This window comes from Leopardus geoffroyi, chromosome E3 (assembly GCF_018350155.1).
Source record: "Leopardus geoffroyi isolate Oge1 chromosome E3, O.geoffroyi_Oge1_pat1.0, whole genome shotgun sequence".
In the NCBI taxonomy this organism is placed as follows: Eukaryota; Metazoa; Chordata; class Mammalia; order Carnivora; family Felidae; genus Leopardus; species Leopardus geoffroyi.
In genome coordinates, this window is record NC_059340.1 from 27202843 (window position 1) to 27224647 (window position 21805).

Sequence of the window (21805 nt, forward strand, 5' to 3'; positions counted from 1 at the left end):
TGTACAGCAGAGGGCTAGATAATAAGGTGAATGGAGCAGGCCGGGCAGTACGTTCGCAGTTAGCAGGGACTGTGACTAACAGAAGAGGCTGGGGCTTCCTAAAGGAAGCTCTCAGTCTGTTCTTAACTCTCATTGCCATGTGTGAACGCGGCCCAGTATTGCCAATCCTTGCATGTTTTCAGAGGAAGGAAGTTGGAAATTCATGTTTGTCTTTGCAGTCTCTGTGTTTCAATATTAGCGGTGAATTTAAATTTCTGAAAGAAGATAGTGTCCATCAAAGCACATCTTGGATCAGACATGGCCCACAGGGTCCCTTGTTTGTGACCTCTTCACTCCGGTTGTGTGGGTTCTCAACCCTGGCTATTCTTGGAATCACTTTGGACTAAAAAAAGCTGCAGAGAAATCACTTTGGACTAAAAACAAAAACAAAAACAAAAATTTACCCCCAGAGATCAGATTTACATGGTCTACAGTGGAGCATCTGCATATTTTTAAAGCACACCCAACCCCCTACCTCCCCTCCCCCCCCATTGATTCTGAAGTGTAGCCACTACTTTCTCCTTCAGCCAATCACACATGCAAATCCCTGGAGCCCTGTACATACACACCAAAGGAGGGCAGATTTCCAGCTGCTTTTGGTCCAAAAGCCAGTTCATTTATGGGGTTCCTGGGTGGCTCAGTCGGTCGAGCGTTCGACTTTGGCTTAGATCATGGTCTTGCGGTTCGTGGGTTCAAGCCCCTCATTGGGTTCGCTGCTATCAGCACAGAGCCCACTTTGGATCCTCAGTCTCCCGCTTTCTCTGCCCTTCCTCTGCTCTCTTTCTCTCTCTCAAAAATAAATAAAACATTAAAAAAAAAAAAGTCAAATCATTTAACATATTCCTGTGCCTGCCCCAAAGCTATTGCTTATAAACACTGGCCATAAGGGACTGGAGTCTTTCCCTGCTCATTAATCCTTCTACTTGTTAGAGAAAAATACCTCTTCTCGTCAGGGCTGAGGAGCAAAATCATAATGACCACTTGCCAGAATGCAGAGGGAACCGGTCACGGGGCAGATTTGGGAATAGTCTGATGGCAATTTTTTCTGCACACTGCCCTGCTCTACTTAGAATCCTGGGGTACTTGAATCCTGGCTGTGGTCAAGGGAGCCCCACACACAGATGTAGGCCAGCTGCCTGACCCACTGGTCTCTGATAGCTTCTCCTGCTCTTTACGGTGGCCTACATGGTCTGGTCCATTGTATCAGTGAGGGTTCGACCCAGAATCACTATAGGTTATGGGATAAGAGATTCATTCTAGGAATTAGACCTCACAGAGCTGAAGGAGGAGTAAGGGAAGGAATGATTCAGGAGGAAAAGTAGGAGATCAAAGGAAGCACTGGCCAGTCGGTCTGAGCAGCCAAGCACATTTGGCCACCAAAATAGAACAGCCAAGGAAGGCTCTATGGCAGGCTGTGCCTCTGTGTTGCTGTTGCCACCAAGCATCTGGTGGTGGGACAGGGGCTGCGTTGGTCAGGACAAGAGCTGGATGTAAAGCGGAGGAGAGCAAAGGCCAGTGGAACCTGCAGGCATCTCTGTATCTTACCACTGCATCCGACCACGATGACTTTCAGGGACGGTGCTGCTGCACCTGCTCTTGCCTCTTTCGGCCAAATCGAACAGGGAAGAGGATTCTAGGAGACCTCTTTCCAACGTAACCAAGTTGACCCAGTACAAACCACTCATCCCTGCATTCCTCTCTTGCCTCTTCTGGCCATCACCCTCTGTGATGGTTAATTTTGACCTGGGCCATGGGCTCTCCAGGTGGACATCTAGTTAAACGTTACTCGGCGAATCTGTGAGGGTGTTTTTGGAAGAGATTAGCATTTGAGTCGGTAGACTGAGTGAGGCAGATTGCCCTCCTCCAGGTTGGCGTTAGCCCAATGGGTTGAAGTCCGGAGTGGAAAAAGCCTTAGGAAGAGAGAATTCTCTACCCCTACCTGAGTGTAGAGCTGGGACATCTGTCTCCTCTTGAGATGGGGACTTATACCATGAGCATTCCTGATTCACGGGGCTTGCCACTGGCCCCATTTCACACCACTGGCTCCTTTGGTTCTAAGGCCTTCACGCTTGGACTCGAACTACACCACCAGCTCTTCTGGGCTTCCAACAGATTGTGGGATTTAGCCTTCATTATCGTGTGAGCCAATGTCTTTCTTTCTGTCTCTCCTGTTGGTTTTCTTTCCCTGGAGAACCCTAAGAACTCTGTCTCCTACACAGCCCTTCTTTAAGTCCCCAGAAGTTGCCAAGTTCCTTCCTACCTCAAGGACCTTTCATTTCCAGCTGTAATGTTCTTCCCCCACCAGAACTCCTCACCTAGCTCCTTTTTTCTCATCCCCTAGGGCCCAGCTAAAGTCACTTCCCCTGGACTTCCCATGCAAGTTATCTTCCTGTTATTCTCTCATATGTACAGCTTGGGGTTGTATCCATATAACAAAGAGACAAGGCTCAACACTCAGCTTGGGGTTATATATTTACTTGTAGTATTTCTTTCTTTTGCCAGCTCTGAAGCTCTTTGAGGGCAAAGGTTGTGTCTACTTTGTTCACCATTATAAACCCAGTGCCTGGTATGGAGTAGTTCCCAAACAGACCTGTGAAATGGACACAGTGGTTTTGTTTTTTTTTAAGTACTCTCTACACCAAACATGGGGCTCAAACTCACCACCCCAAGATCAGTAGTCACATGCTCCACCTACTGAGCCATCCTGGTGCCCCTAAATGTAGTCATTTTCAAGGCCAGTGTTTGATAGTATTTTGGTGGAAAAAAATAAAAAATAAAAAAGGTGGTCCCTTGCCTAATATGTGGCTTCATTCTGCTATATAATTTATGGTATATATATATCAAAACAAACCAAAACAAAAATTCTTAAAGTCTCTGCCAGAAGGCAAACATTAACCTTACTGCCCATTAACCCTGTCAGGATCCCCCATTGGTCTGGTAAAAACCATTAGAGGTGATAGCTAAAACTTTGTGATGGAATTAACCAGCTAGCTCTCAGCAGGAGTTTTAATGGCCACCAGGGGAGGTCTAGAAAATTTCTATGGCTTAATGGCCCACATACATTCACAGCTCTACATGTTTCTTCAGCGTCTACATTATTTTCTCTGTGAGAAAGCTTTATCTGAACAGACTATTTTTCTTGAAAAAATATTTTTCCAAAAAAAATTCCAGATAGTAATAATCCCAGTGCAGAGTTTTCTACCGCAATCCATGAGCTAATGAAGGCAAATAAATTTGTGGAATCCCTGAGACATATAGGCACTTAATAAATGGTAGTTTCTTTCTCCACGGTTATTTTTCTGCAAGGATTAAACAGACTTGCAACAGGTACTAAATAAGTCCTAAAAATCTAATGTATAGTATAGTGAATATAGACCACAATACTGTATCATAATCATCAAACTTGCGAAGAGACTAGATCTTAGTTATTCCCACCACTAAAAGGAAATAATTATAGGTCCTAATTGTCAGTATACAGTGGCAATCATATGACAATACAGGAATGTGTCAAATCAACATGTTATACACCTGAAATTTACACAATGTTATGTATAAAATTTATTTCAGTTTAAAAAAATGCTACTTAACTCAAACTACTGGTTATGAAAATGTCCCTGGAAGAAAAGAAAAAGGTAGGCCCGGGCGCCTGGGTGGCTCAGTCGGTTAAGTGTCAGACTTTTGATTTTGGCTCAGGTCATGATCTCATGGTTTGTGAGTTCAAGTCCTAAGTCAGGCTCGGTGCTGAAAGAGCAGAGCCTCCTTTGGATTCTCTCTCTGTCCCTCCCCTGCTTGCCTGTGCACTCGTGCTCTCTCTCTCTCTCTCTTTCTCTCTCTCAATAAATAAATAAAATAATAAAGTAATTTAAAAAAATAAAAAACAATTTTTTTTTTTAGAAAATGAATAGATAAGTAAAGGAATGTATTTGGAGAAGATAAAAATGAATGTTTATTTTAAAGTTTATTTATTTATTTTGAGAGAGAGCACACGGAGGGAGAGGGAGAGAGAGAATCCCAAGCAGGCTCAGGACCATCAGCACTGAGCGAGACTCAAACTGACAACTGAGAGATCATGACCTGAGTGGAAATCAAGAGTCAGTTGCTCAACCGACTGAGCCACCCAGGTGCCCCCAAAATGAGTATTTTTTAAAAAGCTGCTAGGCCTTACCTCTGCTTTGTCTTGAAGCTTAGTTGTAAATCTCTAGCATGTAATTTAATGTAAAAAAAAAAAGAATTAAAAACTGGAAAAAAAATTAAAAGCTAGCAAATACATTACATGGATTTGGAAAATAACTCTGGGGTAAGGAGCTCAACATTTTTAGGAATGGCCCTCGATGTGGAGCTGCCACCGCCTTCCTCTTCCTCCTCCTCCTCCTCCTCCTCCTCCTTCTCCTCCTCCCTCTCCTCCTCCTTCTTCTCTCCTTCCTCCTTCTCCTCCTCCTTCTTCTTCCCCTCCTCCTCCTCTTCCTCCTCCTCATCCTTTTCCTCCTTCTCATCCTTCTCCTCCTCCTTCTTCTCCTCCTTCTTCTTCCCCTCCTCCTTCTCTTCCTCTTCCTCCTCCTTCCCCTCCTCCTCCTCTTCCTCCTCCTCATCCTTTTCCTCCTTCTCATCCTTCTCCTCCTCCTCATCCTTCTCCTCCTCCTTCTTCTCCTCCTCCTTCTTCTTCCCCTCCTCCTTCTCTTCCTCCTCCTTCTTCTTCTCCTCCTCCTCCTCCTTCTCCTCCTCCTCCTTCACTTCCTTCTCCTCCTCCTCCTCCTCCTTCTCCTCGTCCTCCTTCTCTTCCTTCTCCTCCTCTTCCTTCTTCTTTTTTAGTTTTTTTTTATGTATTTTGAAGGGGGTGGGGGAGGACAGAGAGAGAATCCCACCCAGACTCCACGCTGGCAGCAAGGAGCCTGAGCCACCCAGGTGCCCTGGGCATACTTCCATCTTGTTCCCATGAGAGAATTCTTACTGCTCCCACCCCTTCTCAATGTTCCTATGGTCACAGCTGAGCTCTTCCACCCTTTGCCCAAGAAACAGAGCCACGAAAGCACCTCTGGAATGGAATCATGGGCTTTTACCAAAACAAGTGAGAATGTTCCACCACCATCCAGACTTGGTGGGAAATCTCCAGTTTGCCCAGGGCCAGGCATTCACCCTCACCATCAGCACCACCTCTCCGGGGATGGGCCACCAGCGTCTATCCTACAGTGGCTACAACTGGCCTGAACTCTCGTAAAAGGAGCTGTCCACACAGAGTGAACCAGCTGGCGAACTGACGAGCCTTGGGGCATAAAGATGGATCCTAGGCTGGGTGTAATTGGTTGACAGTCCTCTCTGGGTGACAAGAGAAGGACAGCCAACATAGCTTCCAAGGACTGGTCATTCTTGCTTATTTAAGTACTTGAGTGAAGATCAGTTCCTCCCCACAGCACCCCTGTGTGTTCTCTCTTTCCTAGCCCACCAGCAGAATCAGCAGCACTTTGTTAGACGTGCAAATTCTCAGGCCCCACCCACCGCAACTGAAACCCTGCATGGTGGAGTCCTGCAATCTGTGTGTCTTAACAAACCCTGGGGGTGACCCTGAGATATACTAAAGCTTGCTCTAGTCTGGGGCAGTGCTTCTCCAACTGGGCATTGTACTAGAATCTCCTGAAGTTTTGAAAACTCCGAATGGCCAGGCTCCACCCATACATTTTAAATCAGAATCTGCCAAGGAGACCGAGATATCAGTAGTTCTCCTGGATCCGCTGGGGTGACTTGAATGGGCAGGCAGGTTTGAGAACCAGTGGTCAACTCTAGGGCCTGGAGGCCCAAGAGCGTGGTCTCCGGACCTGCAGCTTCAGCACCACCTGGGAGCTTATTAGAAATGCAGAGTCTCAGGCCCCAACCCAGAGCTGCTAAAGCTGTCTGCACTTTCACAAGATCCCGGGTGACTGGGAAGCACATAGAAATGTGACAAGCACTGACCTGGAGAACAAAAAACACATCTGAAGTGTTTCTGACTTATAGATCAATGATTTACCCAATTGGGTCCAAAGGTTGTTGCTTTTGTTTTTCTGGTTCTCTGGTGACCCTCCCTCTCCCCCATCAGCGGATCCGCTGGTTGGGGGAGGGGAGAACAACCCGGAGAGAGGAATTAAATTCAATGAGCACCTCAAGGGGGCCCTGCAGAATGAGTAAGGAAGGAAGAAACGTTTTAATTAACATTTGGATGTGTTCTGGAGGTATACAGTTCACTAGATTATTAAGCACCACATTATGTAATAACTGCTCCCAGGAGGCCTCCCCATGAGCCAGCTGGTTCTTTCTCTCCCACCCTCCAGTTTCTTATTTCACTCATTTCTCACCATCGCACCAGATCACTACTGAATGATGTAGAAAGTGAAACCATGGCTGGCTCAGAACTGGAATAAATATCAACCCAGATTTATTATTTCTCTTTTTTTTAAGTTTCTTTATTTTGAGAGAGAGGAAAAGAATCCTGAGCAGGCTCTGAACTGCCACTGCAGAGCCCGATATGAAGCTTGAATCCACAAACCATGAGATCATGACCCGAGCCAAAACCAAGAATTGGACGCTCAACCGACTGAGCCACCCAGGCACCCCTATTATTTCTTTAAACAATGTGAAAAGAGAGTTTCAGATCAGAATGGGCCAGCTTTGGGGTGCCTGGCTGGCTCAGTCGGAAGAGCATGTGACTCTTGATCTTGGAGTCATGAATTCGAACCCCACAGTGGGTATAGAGATTACTTAAAAAAACATTGCTTTTTTCAGGAGCAAACTTTAAAAACATTTTTTTAAAAAAAGGTTGACTTTGTGACCAAGTGCAATAGAAAGTTTACTGCAATTTTTTTTAACTGACAAGATTTTTGAAATTAACCCAATTTACATTTTTAGTCTTTTTCCTCGTCTTGAGAATTAGCCTTGGCTGTACACTCATCTCTGTGTGTATGTGTTTATGCACAGTCAGGACAAACACAGATTTTTAGGCTGCCTGTGCTTCCTGGGCAGCAGGGTGTGGACAGAGGCTGGGAGTGAGGATGCTTGGACCCCCTTCTAGCAAGTCACTTTGCTGTGCAGGACCTGGCTTTCTCACTTCCATAAAGGAGTGTGACAGTTGAGGTTACAAATTCAAATGGCTTCAGAAGCCTAGGTGGAAATCTAAACAGAGTTTAGGGCATCACCTCCTCAGCCCTTTTCTCCTTGTTCACCTGTGGGAACGTGAGTTCCGTATTGCCAATTTCAAGAGAAGCAAAAAAAAAAAAAAAAAAAAAATCTGGATTTTTGCCTTCAATTTCCCAATTTTTTTTTCAACGTTTATTTATTTTTGGGACAGAGAGAGACACAGCATGAACGGGGGAGGGGCAGAGAGAGAGGGAGACACAGAATCGGAAACAGGCTCCAGGCTCTGAGCCATCAGCCCAGAGCCCGATGCGGGGCTCGAACTCACGGACCGCGAGATCGTGACCTGGCTGAAGTCGGACGCTTAACCGACTGCGCCACCCAGGCGCCCCATCAATTTCCCAATTTTTGAATGTTGGAAGCTCATATAACTTGATTTTGTTTTGTTTTGTGTTTTGCAGAAATTGGAAACCACTCAAAACATTTCTGAGGCCATCGACCACCTGAGGCCAGCCAGGTAATGACCTGTAGACTAAGTGATATCCCAGGACTCTTAGAATTCCATGTTACCCCTTTAATGAATCTGTTGTTTTTGTGTAGTCATATCCGTGTCTCTAGTTCATTCTGTCAATAAATATTTGAGCACCCATTATAAGCCTGAAACCATAGTTGATTAAAAAAAAAGAAGAATGACATAGGGTTTCTACCTTTAGGTAAGGAAATGGGAGAGCTCAGTGAGATGCACCGTATAGAGTAAGGCTTCCTGAATAATTACACTTGTTGAAAAGTCTAAGGAAAGGCAGACCCAGTTCTCCAGCGAGACACGCAATCTCTCTGAGGCTTGATATTTTCATTCTTTCTTTTATGTTTATTTATTTCTGAGACAGAGAGAGACAGAGCATGAGTGGGGGAGAGGAAGAGAGAGAGGGAGACACAGAATCCAAAGCAGACCCCAGGCTCTGAGCTGTCCGCACAGAGCCAGATGAGGGGCTCCAACCCACGAACTGTGAGATCGTGACCTGAGCTGAAGTCGGACGCTTACCCGACTGAGCCACCCAGGTCCCCCCCACAATTGCATTTTTTTTTTTAAAAAAAGCAGAAAACAGCACTGATGCGATGCAAATGCATCAGAGAAGCTCTTTCAAGTCTTTTCCACCAACGATGACACAAAGCCTTTTGCTCCTTGTGAGCGGTGCTTGAATTCTCAGGCAGGTTTAATTAGAATACCAAGAGCCAGAGTTGCATACTTGATGATTTTGAAGGGGGCTTATATGGATGTTTAAGGGTTTTTAACATATATGATTCTTGGTTTTTTAAAGTTGTCTAATTGCACTTGAACATGTATAACTTTCCTTTTTTCCTGAGACAATTATTTCTAGCACTGATTTCACACTTACCCTTAAAGCATCATCTTTAGGCTGATGACTCTCAAAATCGCATTTCAGGCCACATTCTTACATATCTAGCTCCCAGCTTGGCATTTCTCCCCGGAGATCTCATACACATCTTGGATTTAACAGGCTCAAAACAGAACTTTTGACCCAAATTTGCCTCCTCCCAAGCCTTTCCTATACCAATAAATCACACACTGGTTGCTCGGGTCAAACGTTGGGAAATATCTTAATTTTTTTATATCACCCTCCACATCCTATCCCTCATGGAGGCCTATGTGCTTTGGCTCCAATATCCCATAGCATTATATATATTTTAAAGTTTATTTATTTACTTTGTGAGAGACAGAGAAAGAGAGAGAGAGAGAGAGAGAGAGAGAGAGTGTGCACGTGGGTGCAAACAGCGGAGGGGCAGGAGCAGAGAATCCCACGCAGCACGCAGGCTTTGTGCAGCAAACACAGAGCCCCATGAAGGGCTCCGTCCTTCAAACCGTGAGATCAGGACCTGAGCCACAACCAAGAGTGGGATGCTTAACCGACTGAGCCATCCAGGCCCCCCAATATCCCACAGCATTGTAGGCAAAGTGTGATCACTTACCACGTGCGCACGATAGGTCAGTTCAAGTCACTATCACCTCTACTCCAACAGCCTGCGAACTGATCTTCCTACTTCTCCCGCTTCTATCCTTACACAGCAGCCAGAGTGATCTGAAAGCACAAATAACCTTTCTCCCTTCCTCACAACCCTCCAAAGGCTTTCCGTTGCCGGTGAATAGAACCCAGACGTATTACAATGCCCCACAAAGCTCTGTGGGATCTTGCGTCTGCCTGTTTTCCACCAGACTGGCCTTACTTTTATCTGTCAAATATGCCAGGCTTGTAGCAACTGAGGGCCCTAGCCAGAAAGTTCTTCTCATGGCCTCTCTCTTCTCATCACTGTCTCTTCCTCAGAAAGGCCTTCCTTGACCATCTCTGGCAGACACTTCTCCACCCTTGTCCACAGAAATGGAACCACTTATTTTTAGCTGTACCCGTAATGGCCCGGCTTCCCTTGATGATTTATGACCATATGATTAAGTTCTGGCCAATGCAATCCAAGCAGAAATACAATGTGGCAGTTTCCAGGAGCCATCCTTAAAAAAAATCATTGGCACATAGCCTTCCCCCGCCCCCCCCCCCCTTTTATTCATTCTACTGGCTGGAATGTGACATGATGGCTAGAGCTGGAGCAGCTGATGAGCTAACCCTAGAAATGGAGGCTGTATGCAGATCAATAAAATAGAAGAAGTCTGGATCCCTGAGGACTTGTTGGAGCAGGATTGCCTTCACAGAACTGGATAACTTGCTTCTGGACTTCTCCTTGAGGGAGATACAAACTTTTATCTTGTTTAATCCATTGTTATCTCCTTGAGAGAGAAACAGACTTTTATCTTGTTGAATCCGTTGTTATTTTTGGATCCTGTTACCAACTTACTTCCAATTGATGTTGGAGTCTCTGGCCAAGGCAGGCTTCTTTCATATTTATCCATATTCTTTTCTTTAAAGCACTTGGCATCTGAAATTGCCCTATATATTTACTTATGCCTCTATTTATGTTTTTATTATCTATCTTCCCCCTTCTGTATTGTAAACTTCTTGAAACCTGCTATATCCCTTCCCCCTTGGAAGAGTGTCACATAGGTTCTTAGTAAATACTTGTGGAATAAAATCAGTGAATGAACACCTACTATGTGCCAGGGAGGAAAGATACAAAGATGATTAACACATGTTTCCTGTGTCCCTTATCTGAGAAACTTCACCATCTAACAGGAAAATAACTCTCTAGTCAGTCATTCTCATTAGATTCATCTAAAACAGTGTTTCTTGGGGCACCTGGGTGGCTCAGTTGGTTGAGTGTCTGACTTCGGCTCAGGTTATGATCTCACAGTTCATGAGTTCGTGCCCCGTGTCAGGCTCTGTGCTGACAGCTTAGAGCCTGGAGCCCGCTTCCGATTCTGTGTCTCCCTCACTTTGCCCCTCCCCTGCTTACGCTCTGTCTCTCTCTCTCTCAAAAATAAATAAACATTAAAAAAGATTGACATAAAATGAAACGGTGGTTCTCAGCCAGGGGCAATTTTGTCCCCCAAAGGACATTTGTCAATATCTGGAAATATTTTGATTACAAAATATTTTATTTATTTGTTTACTTATTTTTGTAATCAAAATATTTTGATTACAAGCTGGGGGCTGCTCTGGCATCTAGTAAGTGGACGCACAGGACACTGCTAACCACCCTGTGAGGCACACGACAGCCCTCACCTAGATAATTAGCTGGCCTCAAATGCCAATAGTGCTGACGTTGATGGACCATGACCTAGCAAAGGTCAATGCCAATTAGATTTTTCAGAAAACAAGTTGTTTGGGCTGCATGAGAGTAGAAGCCATGGGGTGTGGGAAACACATGTCATGTGGCCTCTTTGGTGTTATTAGTGACAGTGTGGAATTAAGCCCCAAGTAGAGGTTGGCTGAGTTGTCACATTCTGCAAATCTCTCCATGGAGAGGCCAACCCCAGCTGTCAACTTTTTTTTATTTGTCACAGGGCCCACATTGTGAGGACACTATAAACTCAGAGCAGGTAAAATTATGTCCAGAACTCTAGAGTTCCACGCCAGCGAAGCTCTTTGAACAGTATCATCATTAACATAAAGAACTCCAGCATGAATTTTCACTTTGCCTGATTTTCTCTGGAAGGCTGAGAGACCTCTGGGGATCTAGTGCTCTTTGTTGTAATACATCTCTTCTCGCTAATGGGTGAAACAAGTGTATCCACATTCATGGTCTTTCTACAAAATGTTATTTTCTGATGCAAGTAAACAAATGATAGATGAGAGTAGACTAAAGGGCCGGAGATAATGGAAGTGATAGTTCTGGGCCACTTCATATCTTAACCATATGTATATTTTTTAAGCTTTCCAATTTGTTAGACATCGATGCATTCGGTGACCTTGCACAGTGGACTGAATCTCCCTGAGCCCCAGGTTCCTCGTCAGCAGACTCAGGGGTTGGATCAGACCATGACTTAGTTGTCTCCCACTCTAAGTAACCACAACGATATCTGTCACCTGTTACCGCCAGATAACTGATGGCTACCAATGCCTGGGTTTGAAGAAGTAAATTTTAAAATAAAGGAAAGACTATGGTGATTACTAGCATCAATGTTTACCACCACCCTCACTGCCCCCCCTCACCGTGTTTTCAAAAATAAAACACCACTGAGGCATCTGGGTGGCTCAGTCAGATAAGCATCTGACTTTGGCTCAGGTCATGCTCTCATGGTTCTTGGGTTCAAGCTCCACATCGGGCTCCACACTCTTTCCCTCTGTCTCTCTCTTTTGCCCCTACCCCACTCACGCTTTCTTTCTTCCAAAAATAAATAAACTTAAAAAAAAAAAATCAGCAGAGTCCTTAGAACAGTATTTCCTAAAATAAATTTATCAGAACGTAGGTCCTGAAAACGGGAACTCTATGTCAAAAAAACTGGGAAGCATACTAGAAGAGTAACAGTGAATCACTTTAATTTTTTTTTTTAATGTTTACTTGCTTTTTGAGAGAGTGAGAGACAGAGCGTGAGCAGGGGAGGGGCAGAGAGAGAGGGAGACACAGAACCCGAAGCAGGCTCCAGGCTTTGAGCTGTCAGCACAGAGCCCGACACAGGGCTCGAACTCATGAACTGTGAGATCATGACCTGAGCCGAAGTCGGCTGCTTAACCTAAGACTGAGCCACCCAGGCATCCCTCACTTTAATATTTTTTTAAGTTTATTTATTTATTTTGAGAGAGAGAGAGAGAGAGAGCACAAGCAACAAGCAGGGGAGGGGTAGAGAGAAGAAGAGACAGAATCCCAAGCAGACTCCTCACCATCATCTCAGAGTCGGATGTGGGCCTCAAACTCATGAACTGTGAGATCATGACCTGATCCGAGATCAAGAGTCATAAGCTTGGGAAGCCTAGGTGGCTCTGTCGGTTAAGCGTCTGACTCTTTGTTTCCGCTCAGGTCACGATCGCTTGGTCTGTGCATTGGAGTCCCACGCTGTCAGTGTGGAGCCTGCTTAAGATTCTCTCTCCCCCTCTCTCTCTGCCCCTCCCCCCTCACTCTTTCTGTCTCTTTCTCAAAAATAAATAAACTTAAAAAAAATTATAAAAAGAGTCAGAAGCTTAACTGACCGAGCCACCCAGGCACCCCTTAATTTTTTATAAACTCAGTGTTTTCACTTATTAGACTGGAGAATTCAGTTTTTCTTGAATATTTCTTAGCATCCTACAGCACTGGTGTTCCTTGAAACACTTTGGAGACCCTGCCTTTGTATATGATGATCTTACCCTTTGCTCTGTACCCACTTCAGGAGAGAATGATGGTAACCACTAGGAAAAAAAATGTCAAGGAAGACAGACAACATGCTTCCCAACATCCCTGGCCTTGAATAAAAACATGAGAATTCCCATATACTTGTTATCAGGCAACAATAACATACTCAGACACACAATTAATGAAATCCATGTATTGACCTCATTTTGTTGTTATATAGCCTGTGATACAGAGAGAGAGAAATTTAAACTTGTGCCTCTCTGCTTTATTTACTCAGTCAACCCCATTCCCTAAATGATTCTATTACAGAGGTGACAAATAGTTTTCTCATGACAACTTTGATCAGTGGGAAGTAGCTGCTTAGAGCTCTGTATTGAAAATGATAATAAGACCTTCAGTGGGTTTGGAGGGAGCATATGCTGCGATTGATTCTTAGTGTCTGTCTTGGATATAGTCTTGTGATTGATTATTGATGTCTGTTGTGGGTTTAGACTAGCAGAATGCATTGGTTTCTTGTGTGTGTTTCCCCACCCCAAATCAGAAACTTCTATTTTTTTTTTAAATTTTTAACTTATGTTATTATTTTTTTTAATTAAAGATTTTATTTTAAGTAATCTCTACACCCAGTGTGGGTCTCCAACTCACAACCTTGAGATCAAGAGTCTCATGCCCTGCCAACTGAGCCAGCTAGATACCCCCAAAGTCAAAACTTTTACACACTGCTCATGTTGGTTTGATTGGGAAATTAAGACTTGATGCACTTACATGACAAAATGAGTGGTATAATTCCATAGGGTCAGAAAACTGAGAAGTTCCTTAAGTTCTTAGGTAAAAATAAATTATATGTAAGAGTTAATATGGGCCTTGAAGGGTAGAAAGGTTAGGTCTTATGAGGATACCTTGGGAGATAATTCTTAGCAGAAACTATAATGAACTAACCAATGACCATGGGATAGCTTGTATCTCTAGAGCTGCCCAGATACCGTGTCATCCCTTAGACAGTGCTCAATAAAGGATACATTCTTATCCTTTATCTAGCACAGCAGTGTCCAACAGAAACACGATTTGATCTACATATATAATTTTAAGCTTTCTAGTAGCCACCTTTAAAAAAGGAAAGAGAAATGAAATTAATTTTAATAGTATATTTGATTTAACCCAATATAGGTAAAATAGTATCACTTCATATAATCAATATAAAAATTATTAAAAAGATATTTTACACTCTAGTTTTGGCAATAAGTCTTTGAAAGCTGGTAAATATTTTACTTACAGTATATCTCAGTGGGAACCAGCCACATTTCAAGTGCTCGATAGCCACAAGTGGCCAGTGGCTACCATATTGGAAACTATCAATCTAAACTACCACCACCACCACCCCTTTTTTTAAGTAAGCTCTAGGCCCAACATGGGCCTTGAACTCACAACTCAGAGATCAAGAGTCACATGCTCTATAAACTGAGCCAGGCAGGTACCTCTAAGCTACCACTCTTATTTACATGTTCTTTCTTCCAAAGAGTTTGAATATAGTTAATTAGGTTTCAAAAGTTTTCCCAAACTCTGTCCTGATGGATACAACTGGTGCCAGCAATATTTTTTAATCTAAAAATTATTTCTGAAAATAAAACGTAAGAAAAATCTGTAGAGGCACCTGGCTGGTTAAGTCAGAAGAACATGCAACTCTTGATCTTGGGGTCATGAGTTTGAGACCCACGTTGGGCGTAGAGGTTACTTAAAAATAAATAAATACATACATACATAGGAGAAATGGGCAGGAGGATGCGTTAAATGGGTGATGGGGATTGAGGATGGCACATGTTTTGTTTGTTTTTAAAAAAATTTTTTTTCTTAACATTTTATTTGTTTTTGAGACAGGGAGAGACAGAGCACGAACAGGGGAGGGTCAGAGAGAGGGAGACACAGAATCTGAAACAGGCTCCAGGCTCTGAGCTGTCAGCACAGAGCCTGATGCGGGGCTTGAAACCAAGGACTGTGAGATCATGACCTGAGTCGAAGTCGGATGCTCAACCGACTGAGCCATCCAGGTGCCCCAGTATATACAGCACATCTTTATCCATTCATCTATTGACAGCCACGTGGGTTGATTCCATAACATGGCTATTATAAATAATGCTGCAGGGGCACCTGGATGGCTCAGTCAGTTCAGCGTCCAACTTCGGCTCAGGTAATGATCTTGCGCCTCGTGAGTTCGAGTACCACATCAGGCTCTCTGCTGTCAGGGTGGAGCCTGCTTGTGGTCTTCTGTCCATCTCTCTCTGCACCTCCCTCGCTCGCACTCTCTCTCTCGCTCTCAAAAATAAGTAAACATTTTTAAAAAAGATTTAATAATGCTGCAATAAACACGGGAGGGGGGCATATATCTTTTTGAATTAGTGTTTTCATATTCCTTGGGTAAATAGTAGTGAAATTACTGGATCGTATGGTAATTCTATTTTTAACTTTTTGAGGAACCTCCATACTGTTTTCCACAGTGGCTGCACCAGTTTGCATTCCCACCAGTAGTGTGTGAGGGTTATTTTTTCTCCACATCCTCTCTTTTATTTTATTTTATTTTCATTTTTTAATTAAAAAAAAATGTGTGTGTGAGAGAGAGAGGGCCATTTAAGTGCCGTCAGGGACAAATAGCCTACAATTTCACTCATGTGGAATTTAAGAAACAAAACAAACAGATAAAATAAGAGACAAACCAACCCCCCCCCCCAAAAAAAACCCCCAAAAACCAGACTCTTAACTGTAGAGAGCAAACTAATGGTTACCAGAGGGGAGGTGAGTAGGGGGATGGGTGAAACGGGTGAAGGAGGTTAAGAGTAACACTTGCCATGATGAGCACTGAGTCACGTATCAAGTTATTGAATCACTATATTGTACCCCTGAAACTAATATAACGCTGCGTGTTAACTATAGTAGAATTAAAGTAAGGTAAAATAAAAGTTTCTATTATGCAAGATGAAAAAAATCATAATCAAGAAAATCAAAAATAAAAGAGATTGTTATTTTTGTTCCCTGTTGACATTAGGAAGGCAGAGCTATTAAATAGACAATAGTGCTAGTTCCCACGACTTGTTCTTTCTCTCTCTCTTTCATTTTTTAAATTGTGCTAAAATATACATAACATAAAATGTATCATTTATATGTGTAGTCATGGCATCAAGTTCATTCGTGTCATTGTGCTACCATCACCACCATGGAACCTTTTCATCCTCCCGTGACATAATCCACCCATTAAATAATAACTCCCCAACTCTCCTTCCTACCCTACCCACCGCTGACGTCCACCATTCTACTTTCGGTCTGTATGAATTTGACTACTCTAGGTACCTCATATGAGTGGGGTCACACAGTATTCATCCTTTTGTGTATGGCTTCTTTCACTTGGCATAATGTCTTTAAGTTTCATCTATATTATGGCTCATGTCAGAATTTCCTTCCTTGTTATTTTTTCTTTCTTTCCTTCCTTTTTGAGTCTGAATAATATTCCGCTGCACGTATGTACATATATACATACATATGTTATATATGTATGTAGAAACATATATAAACTAAATGGTAGTTTATCCATTCACCCATCAATGGACACTTGGATGTCCATTTGGACCTTTTGCTATTGTGAATAATGCTGCTCTGAACACAGGTGTGCACATGATCTGTTTGACTCCCCACTTTCAATTCTTTCGGGTATATGCCCAGAAGTAGAATTGCCAAATCATATGATACTTCTGCTTTTTCATTGGTCAAGGCACTTCCACACTGTTTTCCATGGCGGCTGCTGTACTGTACCGTATTGCACACTCGCCCACAACGCACAAGGGTTCTGATTTCTCCATATCCTCACCAACACTTGTTATTCTCTACTTGTTTGTTACTTACTTATCATTGCCATCCTACTGGGCAGAAAGTGGTATCTTACTGTGTTTGTTTGTTTGTTTGTTTGTTTGTTTGTTTGTTTCAAGTAGGCTCCGCACCCAATGTGGGGCTTAAACTCATGACCTTGAGGTCAAGAGTCACATGCTCTACCAGCTGAGCCAGCCAGGAGCCCCTGGGGGTTCGTTTTGAACTTCTGTAATGATTAGAGATGATGACCTTCTTTGCACGTGCATTTCTTCTTTGGAGAAATGTCTATTCAAGTCCTTTGCTCGTTTTTTAAATTGAGTTGCTTGCTCTTTTGTCATGGTTGAAATGTAGGAGTTCTTCATGTATTCTGGATATCGACCCATTTTTAGATATATATGATTTGCAAATATTTTCTCCCATTCTATGTGTTTCACTTTCACTCTGTCGATAGTCTTTTTTTTTTTAATTAAAAAAATTTTTGGGGCGCCTGGGTGGCGCAGTCGGTTAAGCGTCCGACTTCAGCCAGGTCACGATCTCCCGGTCAGTGAGTTCGAGCCCCGTGTCAGGCTCTGGGCTGATGGCTCAGAGCCTGGAGCCTGTTTCAGATTCTGTGTCTCCCTCTCTCTCTGCCCCTCCCCCGTTCATGCTCTGTCTCTCTCTGTCCCAAAAAAAAAATAAATAAATAAATAAAAAACGTTGAAAAAAAAAAATTAAAAAAAAAAATTTTTTTTAACATTTATGAGAGACAGAAATCAGGAGCAGGGAAGGGGCAGAGAGAGAGAGGGAGACACAGAATCTGAAGCAGGCTCTAGGCTCGAGCTGTCAGCACAGAGCCCGGTGCGTGGCTCGAAGTCAAGAGCTGGGAGATCATGACCTGAGCCGAAGGTGGAGGCTTAACTGACTGAGCCACCCAGGCGCCCCTGTCGACAATGTCTTTTGATGCACAGAAGTTCTTAATTTTGTAGTAGGTAGTCCAACTTAATCTACTTTTCCTTTCATTGCCTCTACTTTTGGTGTTTAATTAAATTGGGAACTTTTGATAAAGAGATCAGGGTCTTCCTAGTCAATGAACTCTGCCACATATTTGAAAAGTTAAACCAACAGAGGGATCCTTAATGTTTTAATCTACTGACCCCTTTCATAAAGTCTAAGTGTTTTTTTCTGGAAAAGACTGTGAAATCTTTCTTTCTTTTCATTTTTTAATGTTTGTTTATTTTTGAGAGAGAGAGCATGAGCAGGGGAGGGGCAGAGAGAGAGGGAGACACCGAATCCGAAGCAGGCTCCAGGCTCTGAGCTGTCAGCACAGAGCCTGCTGCAGGGCTCAAACTCACGAAACGTGAGATCATGACCTGAGCCGAAGTCAGACTCTTAACTGACTGAGCCACCCAGGCGCCCCTCTTTCTCTTTTTCAAGTAGATTTCATGCCCAGCATGGAGCCCAATGTGAGGCTTGAACTCGAACCCTGAGATCAAGACCTGAGCTGAGATCGAGAGTCTGATGCTTAACTGACTGAGCCACCCAGGCGCCCTTATAAAATCTTTCTAACGCATGTTCTCAATACTGTTTCCAAATAGCTTTCTGAAAGTTTGCTTATTTATGAGGACAACCTCTCCTTCCTGTGCTGAGACTGGGACTTTGTCCTCGGCCATTCCCCACTCCTCCCCTACTCTGCTCTGCCATGCAAGACACTGATCCCTGAAGGCTGCATTTCCCAGGCTCTCGTGTGAGCTGACTCCTGGCGGGTTCAACCAATGACAGTCACTGGCACGAGACTGGAGGGCAGGAGGAGGAGAGAGGCCAGGGCATTTCTCCCCTTCTCTGCCTCTGCCCCTGAGTCACCTTTGTGACTCCAGTGCCCAGCGGAAAGACCTGGCCCACATCTTCCATCAGATGTGACCAGGGCTGTGGGCTCTGGCAGCACCTTTTGTTTTTTTCAGCTCCAAGAGTGGTAGTGGCTTGTGCTGAAGTGATTGCCTCACTCTATCAGTCAGGTGCTTTTGAGAAACATATGGTAAAATCAGTCAAGGAAATAGGAAGAAAATTTAATAAAGGAACTACCTACAGAGGGGTGGGAAGAGTTCTGTTGAACTAACAAAGGAGACGCAGTAACCCAGGGCTAGCAACAGCCAGGAGCCTCTCTCACCATTAGGCCCTGGAAAAGACAGGTGGACGAAGACAGTGATGTGTAAGGAACTGTGGCCTTCAGTAGAGGGATGCAATCACCTCTAGGTGAACTGCAGGGACAAACCTGGAGGAATAAACACCCACACGTCACTCTCCTCCCGCTCTCCCATCTGGTGGTGGCTCCTATTGGCAGAAGACAAGGACAAGGATTCTGCCATTGCAGTCCATACAGGTCAACCTCTGGGGCCCAGAGCAGGGTGGAGAAGGATGGAGAGCAGATCTACACAGACAAATGGAAAGAGCAGGTACACCATCCTCACACGTTGTCCCCTGTTTAGGCTTCCCAGCAGCCAAGGAGCACATTCCTATCGTCTGTGTGTGGAAAATGGACTGTGCATGGGGCACCGGTGTGGCTCAGTCAGTTAAGTGTCTGACTTTGGCTCAGGGCATGATCTCACAGTGTGTGAGTTTGAACCCCATGTTGGATGGGCTCTGTGGGGACAGCTCAGAGCCTGGAGCCTGCTTTGGATTCTGTGGCCTCCCTCTCTCTCTGCCCCTGCCCCACTCATACTCTGTCTCTCACTCTCAAAAATAAACATTAAATTTTTTTTTAAAATAATAAAAGAAGATGGACTATGCTGTGATTATTATTGTTATTACTTTGCCATAATATGTCTTTAAGAAAGAGGGTGCTATACCAGGGATAGGCATGCTGTAGCCTGTGGACCAAATATAGCCAGCTGCCTGTCATTGTAATTAGATTTTTATTGAAGCACGGCTCACTCATTCGTTGACATTATTTGTGGCTGCTTTTCCACTACTATGGCAATGTTGAGTAGTTTCAACAGAGATCACATGGCCTGCACAGCCTGAAATATTTACTCTCTGGCCTTTTATACAAAAAGTTGGCTGACCCCTGTGCCATGCCCATTGTACCAGGAAGAACTGGTTACATAATTTTTAGGTCTTACTGCAAAATGAAAACGCAGAGCCCCTTCTTCAAAATCCTTGACGTATTTCAAGATGGCGACAAACTTAAGGCTTCTCTAAGTGTGGGGTCACGTGGTACTGCACAGATGACATGCTTACATGTGTATACATACAGAATGCTTTCTAGATGAATACGATGGCTATAGTAATCCATTTATCTCATTATTCATGGAGGTTTGAGGAGCAGGAGACATGGAATTTGGACTTTAACTACAGTGGGCACAGGAAGGCATCCTGTGTTCCAGGGATGCAGAGATCTACCAGAAGAGGAGAATTGTTTGAGAAAGAGTTCTTGCAATGTAACAGTTTTTCAAATAGAGAAAAGTTAAGAAACTAGAGAATATAACAAAGAGACATTACTTTAGCATATAATTGAGGCATCTGGGTGGCTCAGTCGGTTGGGCATCTGACTTTAGCTTAGGTCATGATCTCACAGTTTGTGGGTTCAAGACCTGCATTGGGCTCCGTGCTGACAGCTCAGAGCCTGGAGCCTGCTTTGGAGTCTGTGTCTCCTTCTCAATCTGTCCCTCCCCCACTCATGCTGTGTCTCTCTTTCTCTCAAAGAAGAATAAACATTAAAAAAAAATTTGTTTTTAGCTGCTACTATCCTTCTGGGGTACCTGCCACTAGTTTTTCCAGATGAACATATATCAAGAAAAAAAAAAATTAAAGCCTGGTTCTCCAAAACATACCTCACTGGTAAGAGTGACTAGGTGTTTAGAATTTTATGCATCATGAAATCATCATTTCATGATACATTATAATGTAGTCAGAGAAATGGTCCTCCTTATATGCCCCTTAGGTGGTTTTCAGGTAGGGGTGTTTTTAGCATCAGGTACCCCAGTTTCTGCCACTTATCAAACTGTGTGGCCTGAGGCAGGTAACTCACTGCATTTTTTGAGTGCAGTTTCTTCCTATGAAAAAAAGGATTTGATAATATTTACCTCCTAGCATGGCACCTGGGTGGCTCAGTTGGTTGGGCACCCTTGATTTCAGCTCAGGTCACGATCCCAGGGTCGTGGGATCGAGCCCTGTGTCAGGCTTTATGTTGAGTGTGGAACCTGCTTAAGATTCTCTCTCTCTCCCTCTGCCCCTCTCCCACACTCACGTTCTCTCTCTCTAAAATAAAATAAAATAAAATAACCTCAAAGAGCTTGAGAAATAGTGGTGGTTAGAAATAAATATAGGGGCAGCTGGTGGCTCAGTCAGTTAAGCGTCCCACTTTGGCTCAGGTCATGATCTCACCGTTTGTGGGTTCATGCCCTGCATCAGACTCTCTGCTGTCAGCACAGAGCCCACTTCAGATCTTCTGTCCCCCTCTTTCTCTGCCCCTCCCCTGCTTGTTCTCTCTCTCAAAAATAAATATAAGGGGGGCCTGGGTGGCTCATTCCGTTAAGCATCCGACTCTTGGTTTCAGCTTAGGTCATGGTCTCACAGTTTTGTGGGTTTGAGCCCCATATTGGGCTCTGTGCTTGCAGTATGGAGCCTGTTTGGGATTCTCTCTCTCTCCCTCTCTCTCTGTCCTTCCCTCACTCACACTGGCTCTGTTTCTCTCAAAATAAATAAAAATTAAAAATATATATACATATAAAAAGAACTAAATATAATTAGGGTGAGTGTTCATTATTATTTTAACAAAATGGCGGAAAAGGTGGGTTCTGTTTTAAAATGGTAGCACAGGGCCAGGCTTTTTCGTTTGCTAGCTCTCTTCTCTCCCTGGTATTTGCTGAGAATAAACACTTCCCAAACACTCACTGATGATTTGGAGATTAAGCTATTATTTTTCTACATCCTATTATTTTCGAATTTGCTTCCTTTACCAAAGGTGATGTAATACTCGGCCATCTGCTTCCCCTTCATCCAAAAGCCACCTGAAATCATGCTTTTTCTGAGGAGCTTCTTCCAGGGCTCAGCAGGAAGGGTCCCCTAAGAGGTGGTATGCTTGGGGGACAGTCCAAACGCC

The 21805-nt window shown here is 43.8% G+C and overlaps 1 protein-coding gene across 1 annotated transcript in view; it reads left to right on the forward strand.

Moving 5' to 3' along the window:
- Positions 1 to 7638: 7638 nt before the first annotated feature.
- SMG1 (SMG1 nonsense mediated mRNA decay associated PI3K related kinase) overlaps positions 7639 to 21805 on the forward strand; it is a 126367-nt gene continuing 112200 nt past the window's right edge. The window contains exon 1 of the mRNA XM_045460058.1: positions 7639 to 7657. The gene's annotated coding sequence lies outside the window, so the exon portion shown is untranslated. The remainder of the gene's footprint in view (positions 7658 to 21805) is intronic.